Raw genomic sequence first — 17,202 nt, 5'->3', positions numbered from 1 at the left:
TTTCTTACCTGTGTTACCATGGTGATAGATTTGTCTCACATTTTTTGACAGTGTTAAAGTAGGTGTTTTAAGAAGTCAGATATATTAATGCAAGTCAGACATTGGGTGTAGCTATAATGTTAATGCAGGTTAGACATTGGGTGCAGATATAATGTTGATGCAGGTGAGACATTGGGTGTAGATATTATGTTAATACAGGTGAGACATTGGATGTGGATATAATGTTAATACAGGTAGACATTGGGTGTAGATATAATGTTAATGCAGGTCATACATTGGGTGTGGATATAGTGTTAAAACAGGTCAGACGTTAGGTGTAGATATAATATTAATGCATGTAAGACATTGGGTGTATATATAGTGTTAATGCAGTCAGACATTTGGTGTAGATATTATGTTAATACAGGTGAGACATTGGGTCTAGATATAATGTTAATACAGGATAAACATCGGGTGTAGATATGGTGTTAATGCAGGTCAGACATTGGGTGTAGATATAGTGTTAATGCAGGTCAGACATTGTGTATAGAGTTAATGCAGGTCAGAAAATAGGTGTAGATATAGTGTTCATGCAGGTCAGACATTGGGTGTAGATATAATGTTAATACAGGTCAGACATTGGGTGTAGATATAATGTTAATACAGGTCAGACATTGTGTATATAGTGTTAATGCAGGTTAGACAATAGGTGCAGAAATAGTGTTAATGCAGGTCAGACATTGGGTGTAGAAATAGTGTTAATGCAGGTCAGACATTGGGTGTATATACAATGTTAATGCAGATAAGACATTGGGTGTAGATATAGTGTTAATGCTGGTCAGACATTGGGTGTAGATATAATGTTAATACAGGTCAGACATTGTGTATATAGTGTTAATGCAGGTTAGACAATAGGTGCAGAAATAGTGTTAATGCAGGTCAGACATTGGGTGTAGAAATAGTGTTAATGCAGGTCAGACATTGGGTGTATATACAATGTTAATGCAGATAAGACATTGGGTGTAGATATAGTGTTAATGCTGGTCAGACATTGGGTGTAGATATAATGTTAATACAGGTCAGACATTGGGTGTAGATATTATGTTAATACAGGTGAGACATTGGGTGTAGATATAGTGTTAATGCAGGTCAGACATTGTGTATAGCGTTAATGCAGGTCAGAAAATAGGTGTAGATATAGTGTTAATGCTGGTCAGACATTGGGTGTAGATATAGTGTTAATGCAGGTCAGACAGTAGATGTCATTTTCAAGTTTTAAATCAGACTGTTGTTGTTAAGCAGATATACTCTCATTTCTTGACAATGACATACAACAACAACAACAACAAAAAGTTCTCAATATGACAAGAATAGCTTATAAACTTTCATTTCTCCACCCATTACACTTAATCCCCTCCACTTTTTTGGCTTATGCTGAATTGTTACCTAGCTACTCACCACTATAATTCCCCATGAGTATGTGTTGTGTACCTCCACTGTGGAGGAATTATGACACAGAGTGACTGACATTTGAACAGCTAATGCATGAAGACTATCCATGACTGAGATTTAGAATAGGACACCATGTACAACAAATGCATGAAGGCTATCTATGACTGAGATTTAGAATTGGACACCATGTACAACAAATGCATGAAGACTATCTATGACTGAGATTTAGAATTGGACACCATGTACAACAAATGCATGAAGACTATCCATGACTGAGATTTAGAATAGGATACCATGTACAACAAATGCATGAAGACTATCCATGACTGAGATTTAGAATAGGATACCATATATGGCCACTTCATGAAGACTACACATGGAAAGACAGAGATTTAGATTTGGATACCATGTACAACAAATGCATGAAGACAAACCAAGGAAAGACTGAGATTTAGAATTGGACAACATGTACAACCAATGCATGAAGACTATCCATGACTGAGATTTAGAATAGGATACCATGTACAACAAATGCATGAAGACTATCCATGACTGAGATTTAGAATAGGACACCATGTACAACAAATGCATGAAGACTATCCATGACTGAGTTTTAGAATAGGATACCATGTACAACAAATGCATGAAGACTATCCATGACTGAGATTTAGAATAGGATACCATGTACAACAAATGCATGAAGACTATCCATGACTGAGATTTAGAATAGGACACCATGTACAACAAATGCATGAAGACTATCCATGACTGAGATTTAGAATTGGACACCATGTACAACAAATGCATGAAGACTATCCATGACTGAGATTTAGAATAGGATACCATGTACAACAAATGCATGAAGACTATCCATGACTGAGATTTAGAATAGGACACCATGTACAACAAATGCATGAAGACTATCCATGACTGAGATTTAAAATTGGACACCATGTACAACAAATGCATGAAGACTATCCATGACTGAGATTTAGAATAGGACACCATGTACAACAAATGCATGAAGACTATCCATGACTGAGATTTAGAATTGGACACCATGTACAACAAATGCATGAAGACTATCCATGACTGAGATTTAGAATAGGACACCATGTACAACAAATGCATGAAGACTATCCATGACTGAGATTTAGAATAGGATACCGTGTACAACAAATGCATGAAGACTATCCATGACTGAGATTTAGAATAGGATACCATGTACAACAAATGCATGAAGACTATCCATGACTGAGACTTAGAATTGGACACCATGTACAACAAATGCATGAAGACTATCCATGACTGAGATTTAGAATAGGACACCATGTACAACAAATGCATGAAGACTATCCATGACTGAGATTTAGAATTGGACACCATGTACAACAAATGCATGAAGACTATCCATGACTGAGATTTAGAATAGGACACCATGTACAACAAATGCATGAAGACTATCCATGACTGAGATTTAGAATAGGATACCATGTACAACAAATGCATGAAGACTATCCATGACTGAGATTTAGAATAGGACACCATGTACAACAAATGCATGAAGACTATCCATGACTGAGATTTAGAATAGGATACCATGTACAACAAAATGCATGAAGACTATCCATGACTGAGATTTAGAATAGGATACCATGTATGGCCACTTCATGAAGACTACACATGGAAAGACAGAGATTTAGATTTGGATACCATGTACAACAAATGCATGAAGACTATCCATGACTGAGATTTAGAATAGGATACCATGTACAACAAATGCATGAAGACTATCCATGACTGAGATTTAGAATAGGATACCATGTACAACAAATGCATGAAGACTATCCATGACTGAGATTTAGAATAGGACACCATGTACAACAAATGCATGAAGACTATCCATGACTGAGATTTAGAATAGGACACCATGTCCAACAAATGCATGAAGACTATCCATAGGATACCATGTACAACAAATGCATGAAGACTATCCATGACCGAGGTTTAGAATAGGATACAATGTACAACAAATGCATGAAGACTATCCATGACTGAGATTTAGAATTGGACACCATGTACAACAAAATGCATGAAGACTATCCATGACTGAGATTTAGAATTGGACACCATGTACAACAAATGCATGAAGACTGTCCATGACTGAGATTTAGAATTGGACACCATGTACAACAAATGCATGAAGACTATCCATGACTGAGATTTAGAATAGGACACCATGTACAACAGATGCATGAAGACTATCCATGACTGAGATTTAGAATAGGATACCATGTACAACAAATGCATGAAGACTATCCATGACTGAGATTTAGAATAGGATACCATATATGGCCACTTCATGAAGACTACACATGGAAAGACAGAGATTTAGAATAGGATACCATGTACAACAAATGCATGAAGACAAACCAAGGAAAGACTGAGATTTAGAATTGGACAACATGTACAACCAATGCATGAAGACTATCCATGACTGAGATTTAGAATAGGATACCATGTACAACAAATGCATGAAGACTATCCATGACTGAGATTTAGAATAGGACACCATGTACAACAAATGCATGAAGACTATCCATGACTGAGTTTTAGAATAGGATACCATGTACAACAAATGCATGAAGACTATCCATGACTGAGATTTAGAATAGGACACCATGTACAACAAATGCATGAAGACTATCCATGACTGAGATTTAGAATAGGCCACCATGTACAACAAATGCATGAAGACTATCCATGACTGAGATTTAGAATTGGACACCATGTACAACAAATGCATGAAGACTATCCATGACTGAGATTTAGAATAGGACACCATGTACAACAAATGCATGAAGACTATCCATGACTGAGATTTAGAATAGGACACCATGTACAACAAATGCATGAAGACTATCCATGACTGAGATTTAAAATTGGACACCATGTACAACAAATGCATGAAGACTATCCATGACTGAGATTTAGAATAGGACACCATGTACAACAAATGCATGAAGACTATCCATGACTGAGATTTAGAATTGGACACCATGTACAACAAATGCATGAAGACTATCCATGACTGAGATTTAGAATAGGACACCGTGTACAACAAATGCATGAAGACTATCCATGACTGAGATTTAGAATAGGATACCGTGTACAACAAATGCATGAAGACTATCCATGACTGAGATTTAGAATAGGATACCATGTACAACAAATGCATGAAGACTATCCATGACTGAGATTTAGAATTGGACACCATGTACAACAAATGCATGAAGACTATCCATGACTGAGATTTAGAATAGGATACCATGTACAACAAATGCATGAAGACTATCCATGACTGAGATTTAGAATAGGATACCATGTACAACAAATGCATGAAGACTATCCATGACTGAGATTTAGAATAGGACACCATGTACAACAAATGCATGAAGACTATCCATGACTGAGATTTAGAATAGGATACCATGTACAACAAAATGCATGAAGACTATCCATGACTGAGATTTAGAATAGGATACCATGTATGGCCACTTCATGAAGACTACACATGGAAAGACAGAGATTTAGATTTGGATACCATGTACAACAAATGCATGAAGACTATCCATGACTGAGATTTAGAATAGGATACCATGTACAACAAATGCATGAAGACTATCCATGACTGAGATTTAGAATAGGATACCATGTACAACAAATGCATGAAGACTATCCATGACTGAGATTTAGAATAGGACACCATGTACAACAAATGCATGAAGACTATCCATGACTGAGATTTAGAATAGGACACCATGTCCAACAAATGCATGAAGACTATCCATAGGATACCATGTACAACAAATGCATGAAGACTATCCATGACCGAGGTTTAGAATAGGATACAATGTACAACAAATGCATGAAGACTATCCATGACTGAGATTTAGAATTGGACACCATGTACAACAAAATGCATGAAGACTATCCATGACTGAGATTTAGAATTGGACACCATGTACAACAAATGCATGAAGACTGTCCATGACTGAGATTTAGAATTGGACACCATGTACAACAAATGCATGAAGACTATCCATGACTGAAATTTAGAATAGGACACCATGTACAACAAATGCATGAAGACTATCCATGACTGAGATTTAGAATTGGACACCATGTACAACAAATGCATGAAGACTATCCATGACTGAGATTTAGAATAGGATACCATGTACAACAAATGCATGAAGACTATCCATGACTGAGATTTAGAATAGGATACCATGTACAACAAATGCATGAAGACTATCCATGACTGAGATTTAGAATAGGATACCATGTACAACAAATGCATGAAGACTATCCATGACTGAGATTTAGAATAGGACACCATGTACAACAAATGCATGAAGACTATCCATGACTGAGATTTAGAATAGGATACCATGTACAACAAAATGCATGAAGACTATCCATGACTGAGATTTAGAATAGGATACCATGTACGGCCACTTCATGAAGACTACACATGGAAAGACAGAGATTTAGATTTGGATACCATGTACAACAAATGCATGAAGACTATCCATGACTGAGATTTAGAATAGGATACCATGTACAACAAATGCATGAAGACTATCCATGACTGAGATTTAGAATAGGATACCATGTACAACAAATGCATGAAGACTATCCATGACTGAGATGTAGAATAGGACACCATGTACAACAAATGCATGAAGACTATCCATGACTGAGATTTAGAATAGGACACCATGTCCAACAAATGCATGAAGACTATCCATAGGATACCATGTACAACAAATGCATGAAGACTATCCATGACCGAGGTTTAGAATAGGATACCATGTACAACAAATGCATGAAGACTATCCATGACTGAGATTTAGAATTGGACACCATGTACAACAAATGCATGAAGACTATCCATGACTGAGATTTAGAATTGGACACCATGTACAACAAATGCATGAAGACTATGCATGACTGAGATTTAGAATAGGACACCATGTACAACAAATGCATGAAGACTATCCATGACTGAGATTTAGAATAGGATACCATGTACAACAAATGCATGAAGACTATCCATGACTGAGATTTAGAATAGGATACCATGTACAACAAATGCATGAAGACTATCCATGACTGAGGTATAGAATTGGACACCATGTACAACAAATGCATGAAGACTATCCATGACTGAGATTTAGAATAGGATACCATGTACAACAAATGCATGAAGACTATCCATGACTGAGATTTAGAATAGGATACCATGTACAACAAATGCATGAAGACTATCCATGACTGAGATATAGAATTGGACACCATGTACAACAAATGCATGAAGACTATCCATGACTGAGATTTAGAATAGGACACCATGTACAACAAATGCATGAAGACTATCTATGACTGAGATTTAGAATAGGATACCATGTACAACAAATGCATGAAGACTATCCATGACTGAGGTTTAGAATTTGATACCATGTACAACAAATGCATGAAGACTATCCATGACTGAGATTTAGAATAGGATATCATGTACAACAAATGCATGAAGACTGTCCATGACTGAGATTTAGAATAGGATACCATGTATGGCCACTTCATGAAGACTACACATGGAAAGACAGAGATTTATATTTGGATACCATGTACAACAAATGCATGAAAACAAACCAAGGAAAGACTGAGATTTAGAATTGGACAACATGTACAACAAGTGCATGAAGACAAACCATGTAAAGACTGATATTGTAACCTGATACCATGTACAGCATATGCATGAAGACTACCAATTAGAATTGGACACCAAGTACAACCAATACATGAAGACAAACCATGGAAAAACTGAAATTTAGAATTGGACACCATGTACAACCAATGCATGAAGACTAACCATGGCAAGACTGAAATTTAGAATTGGACACCATATACAGCCAGTTCATGAAGATAAACCATGAAAAGACTGAAATTTAGAATTGGACACACATGTACAGCCAATTCATGATGATAAACCATGGAAATTCTGAGATTTAGAATAGGACACCATGTACAACCAATGCATGAAGACTAACCATGGAAAGACTGAAATTTAGAATTGGATACCAAGTGATATTCATTATAATGTCATTTGTTTGATCAGCAAATTAAAATTTTGTTTTACGGGATTATTAAGTGTGTGTATATTTAGGAATGCATGTTATGCTTCTATGGTCGACTTCAGTTTGTCTTATCATTATTTGTTAAACATCTATATACATTCCTAATTCAGTTTAAGCAATGTAGACTACCAGTTTTTATATCATGATCAGAAAAACATGAATACCACTGACACTTGTCAGATTCTTATTTTATTTTATTTGTTATTTAAGCACTTCCTTGACAAGAAACACAGATCTGAGCTTTACTCACCCATACAATGCAGAGAAATCGAATTGTTTTGCCACCCTTACTTTTCTTATATCTGTCTGTATGTAATAGTCTGGTCATCTCAGTCATGGTGTCCACCCACTAGGAACTACTTTAAAACGAAGAAACCCATGTTGTTTTCTGCTGTGCCTGACGGAGTTGTTATAAAATCAGACAACAATAACATATATAACCAAAAGAAATCACTCATAAAGCAACTTAAGTTTTCTCCAACTTTGATAACACACCATACAAAACATTTGATAACTCACCATACAAAACATTTTGAGAGAGACAGACACATGCATATGAAGTTTAGCTTTTTGGTATTATGCTAGAAACTATGCACAAAATGGCAAATTTGATCCTTTCTGTAACTTAGTAAATTTTCAGGGTGGCATCATTAAATATAGCTAAAAGTATCTGATTAGTTTTAAATACTTCATGTGAAATGAATTAGGTACAGCAGCAGGGAGGGTGTACAGACCAGGTGGCTCAGATAAATTTAAGCCTCCCACCAAACATTTCTCCGTAGAAGCCTCAGAAAGCAGAAATAACGCCTCCTGCGCAAATTAATCCGCAAAATTTCAACCCAAGATGCAATTTCAGGCATAAAAAAAAAGGCAGCTTTTTTTGGGGGGGGGGTATTGTAAAATTTGTTTGTGCCATAATGAATTATGGTGGGTTGCGGATACTAATTTTATTTCACATTAAAACAATATCATTGAAAATAAGATGAGTAAAAAAACTAGCACAGTTGGAGAGCCTCATTCGGCTAGATTAGTGCGAGAAGAATTAGCGGCAGTAAGGAAACTTATTCCGACAAAACGATTATTTAAGAAAAAAGTTCGTGAGTACGATGATGAGCAACATCATATTGGTGAAGTATCGTCAAAGTGGTTGAGTCCAGTCACCGGAGTTATCGAACAAGTAGCATACGGCAAACAAAAGAAAGATAAGGAACTTAGAGATCTTGGGCTTATTCCTATGACAAGAGATATCGAGCAACACACTCGAGTTGTTCCTGGTCAACTTGATCAAATTCATCAAGAACAAACTCAAGTACGTCAAGCACAAGCACAAGCACAAGTGCGAGCACAAACACAAAAGTTACAAGGACAATTGCAGCAAGCACGAACAAAAGCACAGGTGAGAGCGCAAACACAAGCGTTGCAAGATCAGTTACAGCAAGCACAAGCACAAGCACAGAAACAAGAAGAAGAACAAGAAGAAAGATTAAGGATCCCAGGCTCCAGTAAATTTACCGATGATACTATCGCAGAAATAAAATCAATGAAACCGAATGAGGTTGTGAAATTTACTGCAGAAAATTATATGAAAGATAAACGAAAAAAATTTATGAAACCTAATACCGCCGAAAATGTATCATTTGCGCAATGGACCAAGTGGATATACTATATCTACAATGATGTCACAACGGTTAAAAACGATCTAGAATATCCTAATTTTTTATCTGCTGTGAACAATTATGGAATATTGCATCAACCTGAATCATTATCGCTACCTTCATCTAGCAAAATTGAAACTAAACCAAAGAAATTTGAACCAGAGGATTTTCCAAAAATCGGACAAAAATTATCAATGCCATTACAAGTCTTTACCGACGATGCTCTTGAACAATTTAGGGACGAAGATAAATTAATTCAAATAGCTAGATTCGGTTTTATGGAACCAGAAAAATATTTGAATCCACAACATCAGCTTTCAAGACCGACAAGAAGCCAGTGGATTCCTACTGTGTATTTTGCTTCTGTGGGTAAACCTACAAACACAAAAGATCCTGGGTATGTAAATTTTTTAGCAAAAATAAATCTATTAGATTTAGAAGAAAAAATATTATCTGAGAAACCAATAACAGGAAAAGGATATTCAGTTTGCCCCGACAGTGTTGTTAACGACGTATCTCGCCTCGAAGTATTAATCGGAGGAAAGCGAGCCGGAAATAACTCTCACGAAATAATCAACGAAGCATCAGATATTTGTCAGCGATTATTCCGTGGTGGCGTGATTGATTCTCATGTTTATAAAGAACTTGTTGATGAGCTTATCGATTAAAACAACATAATTGAAATAATATGATTATTCACAAACATCAACGCAGACCCAATCAGGTCCGCGTAGTTAATTCTCGATTACCAGTATATAAATACGTTCACGGCAATGGACTCGGTGATATCATTGGAAGTCTTGTCACGCGAGTAGCACCTAAAATTGGTCCAGTGATCAAACAACTAGGATTAAAAGCAATAGGAAAGATTGGTGAGACTGCTGTTTCTGGTATTGGCAATTTAGCTAGTAAAGGATTCAACGCTGTCAAAAGTAAAATATTAAATTTAATACGTAAAAAAAAACCAGTCAGATTACCTATCACCAGAGAGATGCCACCAGAAATTAGCAAAACCATAAATGAAGCAGCAAATAAGAAAATAAACGATCTGGCGCAGGAAGTTGCTAAGACGAATATAGCACATGAAATTGCAAACACAAATCTGGCGCATGAAATTGCAAACACAAATCTAGCTCATGAGATTGCAAATACAAATCTTGGAAATACAAGTTTCATTTCAGGAGATGGTCTTCGTTTTAGACGATATCATTAGTAATAATGTTTTCACAAGTGTCAAATGAAGTGTTTGACATGGACGAGCCTGTGGGTAGAGACACATCCGTGCGAGATTTTCAGTATTTCTCGTACGAGGTAGTTGAACCAAATACACCTAACCGCAAGGAAATTCAAGTTCACGATACAACAAGATATTTTCTTCCGTCTGAGGCGTATATCGAGGTTGTTGGGATACTTAATAAAACCGATAATACCAACTACGATGCAAATTTTAACGTTGGATTTGTCAATAACGGTATCATGGCATTATTCAAGAGTGCCACTTACATGATTGATGGAAGAGAGATTGAATCAATCACTGACAATGTTGATGTAGCAACAACGATCATAGGCCTAGCAAGATACTCGGATGATTTCACCAGATCGGCTGGTCCTAGTATGATGTTTGCTAAGGATAATTCTAATGCGCCGATATTCAAACCGTTTGTTGTTAGACGACCGAATAATAACGCCGGCAATGCTGTTGCTGATGTTGAAAATATGATAATTAATCAAACTGCAGATTATAATCTTGGATTTGCTACGCGAAAGAAAATGTTAGTTGGAGCCGAGAATAATTTCTCTTGTGCAATTCCATTATCTCACATTTTTGGATTTTGCCGGCATTTCAGGAAAGTTATTTATGGAGCGAAACATACAATTTCCTTTATTCGAGATGCCGCGGGTAATGATAGAGCCATTTGGCGAGAGGCGGGTGCGGCCGGCGATGCTGGTAAGGTAACATTAACTAAAATTACTTTGTGGATGCCAGCAGTAACACCATCAATTCGCGAAGAAGAAAAATTATTATCATTCATGAATCAAGGAGGAAAATCCATCATGTCCTGGCTAACAACAACAACCGACTCCTCCGATGTTAATATGAACGGAATATATACTTGGCGAATTGCGTCACAGCAAGGTGTTTCAGCGCCCAGGCATATCTTCATTGTTCTTCAAAATGCAAATAGATACGATCAAACTCACAGTCACATGATATTTGATCAATTCGGGGCAACAAACGTATCATTGAGAATAAATGGCCAACAGGAGCCATCCGAGGAAATAGCTATCAATTTTGATAATTACTCCACGGCACGCGCATATCATCGATTACTAAGTTTCATGGGACGCGATCAAAATATTGATACGGGATTGCAAATATCACAGTTAGATTTTAATACTCTCTATCCCATCTATTACTTTTCCCTGGAACATCTTGATTTGGTAAAGCAGTCGGTTGTCGATATTCATTTCAAAGCAAGAATTAACACTGGAGGACCGGCAAGAGCCATCGCGGTTATTCTTAGTGATAGAACAATGATCCTAGAAGGCATCAGTGGTAGAATGAGAGTCATCGACGCGCCCGTAGAAAATATGTGATAAATTCTAAATTTAGATAAAGTGATTATTAATATGCCATACGAACACGTCAGCGTAACACTGACCCCGGGTCAGATAAAAAAACTTCAAGCAGCAACAACAGCGCGAAGAGGTTTAAAATTAATCTTGAAAAATAATCAGATTCACGGTGGACCTAACAAACTATCACTGACACGAGGTCAACACGGACGATTTACCAAAGCCAGATCAGCGAATTCTGGTGTTCATGTAACTCTCTCCATTGGCGCAGTGAAAGACATGATCAAGGTAGGTGGCTTCCTTCCTTTCCTATTGCCTTTATTAGCTCCGTTGATAACGGGCGCGTTATCAGCAACGGCTGGATTTGGAGTTAAAAAATTATTGGATAAAGTTACCGGAGGAAGATACGGTAAAAAAAAATACCATCGCGGATCCGGCCTGAGACTAGGACGACCTCCAATGTACGGATCCGGCCTAAGATCATCACGCCATCATCGAATTTAGATTTAATCAATGAAGCAAAGAAAAAGAAAATAAGATTTTTCAGAGGAGTATTCATGCGAGATCAATTACCGGACAAACCAAATTCTACCGAGACAGGAATAATTAACCTCGATAAAAATTCCGGCCCTGGCACTCACTGGGTTGCGTACGCGATTAATCCTCGCGAAATCATTTACTTTGATTCGTATGGACTAGCACCACCAAACGAATTTTTCAAATATATTTCCTCGCTGAAACTTCCAGTTTGGTATTCAACACTTCCAACGCAAACATCAACCGATCCACCAATATGCGGTCCAGAATCAATTAACGTTCTTGATGCAATTTCAAAATCATCCCGCCCTTATCACAAAATTTTATTTGAATATACCGTAGATAAATATCATGGTTGACATTTATGGTAGATCTCTCTTTAGAAAGAAAGAAGAAACAGATGAAGAAAAAAAAATCGATACATCAAATTTTGCAACCAAGAAAGACATTAACAATCTTCTATCGTTGGCAGAGATAAATCCTGGTGAAATTGCTGTTTTTCAAAATACCGAAGGTCGATTACAAACTAGCAATGTCAAAGTAACTGATATGATTAGCCGAGATGAATATAACGAACGCATCAAGCAATTTACTCAGTTATCAGATTCAGTAACAAAATCTATCACTGACGTTACTAATATTATCGCAAGTTTACCATCAAAGGCAAATATCGCAGATGTAGAAAAATCTGATAAAGAACTATCAGCGACATTATTGTTAAAGTTGGATAAGGCAGTCTACAATGAAGATCAGGAAAAACTTACAAAACAACTAACTAAACTAACTAACGATCTTAAAAAACTCGATGAAACCTTAAAACAACTTAGCAAGAAAGTTGATGATAATATAAAGAAAACTACCGATACTTCATTCGTCGCAGATCAATTAACAAAGAAAAAAGTTGATCAGGAATTGCACGATGACCTCATTGATAAAGTAGGAAAGATCAACGAAGATATTACTAATATTATCGCTGACGTTTCTGAAATAAAAACCACAATGGATAAGAAAGGCGATAAAGTGTTATACGACGATCTTAGCAAGACGACAAAGAAAATTAGCGATGATATTGCAAAAATCAATAAGCACATCGAATCGTTACGTGGAAGTGATGATTACGATGATCTTGTTGAAAAAACAAAATCCATCAATGATGATATTGCCAAGATAAATAAAGATATCGAGGCGGTGCGTTCACTAACATTCCAAAAAGCTGATAAAACATCACACGACGATCTTAGCGATAAAACAAAGAAAATCAGCGCTGATGTTGAAACGATGCGTGTGTTAATGAATCAGAAAGACGAGAAAACAAAATCTATCAATGATGATATTGATCAAATCAGCAAAGATATTGAAACAGTCCGTGGATTAGTACACCAAAAAAGTGATAAAACATCACACGATGATCTTGGTGAAAAACTAACAAGAACAACCAGGGACGTTACTAACATTCTTGCCGATGTTACAAAGATAAATACTGCAATAAGTGAAAAAGTTGATAAATCATCACACGACGAGAAAACAAAATCCATTAATGATAATATCAATCAAATCAACAAGGACATTGAAACGGTTCGTGGATTAACTCATCAAAAAGTCGATAAATCATCACACGATTATCTTAGTGAAAAACTAACAAAAACAACCATGGACGTTACTGGTATTCTCGCAGATATTAACACAGTACGTGAACAGAAAATCGATAAATCATTATATGATGAGAAAACAAAATCCATCAGTGATGATATTACTAAAGTTAGTAAGGACATTGAAGCAGTTCGTGGATTAACGCAGCAGAAAGTCGATAAATTATTATATGATGAGAAAACAAAATCCATCAGTGATGATATTATTAAAGTTAGTAAGGACATTGAAGCAGTTCGTGGATTAACACAACAGAAAGTCGATAAATCAGCACACAATGATCTTGGTGAAAAACTAACAAGAACAACCAGGGATGTTACTAACATTCTCGCCGATATTAACGCAGTTCGTGGATTAGCGATTCAAAAAATTGATAAATCATTGCACGACGAGAAAATAAAATCCATCAATGATGATATTGAAGCGGTACGTGAATTAGCAAATCAAAAAGTCGATAAATCAGCACACGACGAGAAAACAAAGAAAATAAACGAAGATATTACTAAGATTAGCAGCGACGTTGAAACAGTTCGTGGATTAGCAAATCAAAAAGTCGATAAATCAGCACACGACGATCTTGGTGAAAAACTAACAAGAACAACCAGGGACGTTAATAACATTCTCGCCGATGTTACAAATATAAATACCGCAATGCTTCAGAAAGTTGATAAATCATCACACGACGAGAAAACAAAGAAAATCGATGAGGATATTAACGCAGTTCGTGAGCAGAAAGTCGATAAATCATCACACGATGACCTCCACAAGAAAATCATTGAAGATAATACTAAGATCATTGAAGATATCAACGCAGTACGCCAAATCGCAATTAAGAAAGTTGATAAAACAATACACGATAACCTCCAAAAGAAACAAAAGAAAATCAACGATGATATTCTCGCAGATGTTACCAAGATAAATACCGCAATGGGTGAAAAAGTCGATAAAACATCACACGATGATCTCAGCGAGAAAACACAAGAAATCAACATAAAAATTGAAAAATTGTCCCGTATTGTCATCTCACCGGATGTGGAAAATGTAGAAAAACTTGGTTGTTATATATCATTTGTGGTACAAGCGATAAACAAGATATGGAGACCCGAATCAAATATTACGAGTTGGATTGCACCAATTACTGGCGTATATCGAGTATATTTCATATCCAAAATAAAATTCACGGTAACAACTGAATTTCACAAAACTAATACATTTCATGAGTATTATCCTGGAATTTTTATTATTTCCATGGAGGAAAATACTCGGGAGGTATTTACATTAGAACCACCAGATAGAACCATCACAGGAGAAATCAAATATCTTGCAATTTATGAGTTTTTATCCGGGTTGGATAATATTCCGTACAAAACTAAATAATATAGTAATTATTATTGTAGATTAAATAAATGACAGCATCAGATTATCGATATAATCTTGCGCGATCATGGCAAGATTCGCTAAAAAAACAAATAGACGAATATCAAATAAAAATAAAGAAATACCAGCGCAGATTAGTTATTATTGATGTTGTTGTTTATACCGCATCAGCAATAATCGCCGGCGCGGGTATTGTTTTATCCGTAGTAACAACAATCGCGCCGATCGTAGCAACAATAATAATTTCATCAACAACAACGATAGCTGGCGTTCTCAATATTATTGCAAGAAAAATATCTTCATGCACCAGCGAGAAACTATTATCGTACAAAAATAAACTAACTAAAATTAACGACGCATATTCGAAGTTATCATCGCTGATTTCCGAAAGTCTCAACGATGGAGTTATATCCGATATAGAATTTTATTCGATGATCAGCATCTACTCTGAGATTGAACAAATAAATATTAATAATGTCCGAGTTAGTCCAGATAGTGACAAACACAACACCGCCGACAACAACGTTAATATCACTAAGCTCAACTAATCCAGAATTTAGTATTAGTTTTCCAACTCCAATTAGCGTCAAGGAAATAGCGCTGATACAATTGCGTGTTTATAATAGCTGGCCTAATATCAGATCAAAATCATTCGGTAAATTATTATCAAACAATTCACTTGTTGTTGCTGATAAGAAACACGCCGATGGAACTCCTAGTTGGTTTGTCGTTAGTATACCAACCGGCAGCTATGAGATTGAACAGATAAATAGCGAGTTCAACACTAGAATATCGAATATTACTGGCGATGCTCATCCAGGAATAAAGATATCAGCACATGAACCAACGTTATCATCAATCATTGAAGTATCGTCGCCGTATATGGTAGATATTTACCGTTCATCTATTAGGACAGTATTAGGCTGGCCTGATATTCCGCCTGGCAGAATAACAACACCAGAACCAAAGAAATCCGACTTTATCAGCAATGAAAAAAACTTCCACGGACTTGACTTGGACTTTGTTGATCAGTATGAACAAACTAAGGCGAGTCTTGATTTTTCATCAGGATCAGTTTATATGCTAGATTTGTTCGAGGATAGTATTACAATATTATTTGTTAAAATTATCAACGAATACGAAATACAAAAGAAACTGTTAGAACATTATTTCCAAGATTGCGTATTTAACGTACAAGCTTCATGCAACGAAATTATAATTACAACAGAGCGGATAAATAAATTAGCTGCTGATATGGAACTTATTAACGAACTAGCAACGGGCTATATACAAAACAGCGCCGTCTTTGGTATGGGTTTTATTATTAACGCGTTTATGCAACGACATAATCTAACCGAGAGGACGTTGCCAAATTATAAATTTCCCGGCTACAATGTTGATGAGATGAGAAAATTTGTCGCTGATACAGTCGATAGGTTATTTCCTAAATTACACGACGCGTGGGTTAAGAAGAAATCACAAGCAGAATCAGTCTTGATGCATGATAATGATGGAATTGGACAAGGAAGACACATTTCTCCTGGGATAGTTAATATAACCGAAGTGATTGCTGTTTATCTTCACGCTGATGTTGTAGAAGGTAGCTATAATGTTGATCCTGCAATATCAAGAGCGGAGCAGGGATTTGTATTATACACATTCTCTCCTAACGTCTCTCCTGGTTACTTGATAATAAAGGAGCCGGTTAATCCGTTTTACCTACGCTGTCATAATCGATTATTATCAAGAATAAATTTCAAACTAACAAATCAAGA

General features: G+C 36.3%; 1 protein-coding gene across 6 annotated transcripts in view; it reads left to right on the top strand.

The window, feature by feature from the left end:
- The window catches only part of LOC149782638 (protein broad-minded-like), a 185,661-nt gene that overhangs the window by 72,651 nt on the left and 95,808 nt on the right, over nt 1–17,202 (top strand). The window lies entirely within an intron of this gene.

This window comes from Sinohyriopsis cumingii, chromosome 15 (genome assembly GCF_028554795.1).
Source record: "Sinohyriopsis cumingii isolate HCF-2022 chromosome 15, ASM2855479v2, whole genome shotgun sequence".
Taxonomy (NCBI): domain Eukaryota; kingdom Metazoa; phylum Mollusca; class Bivalvia; order Unionida; family Unionidae; genus Sinohyriopsis; species Sinohyriopsis cumingii.
This window is presented reverse-complemented; position numbering and strand designations above follow the sequence as displayed.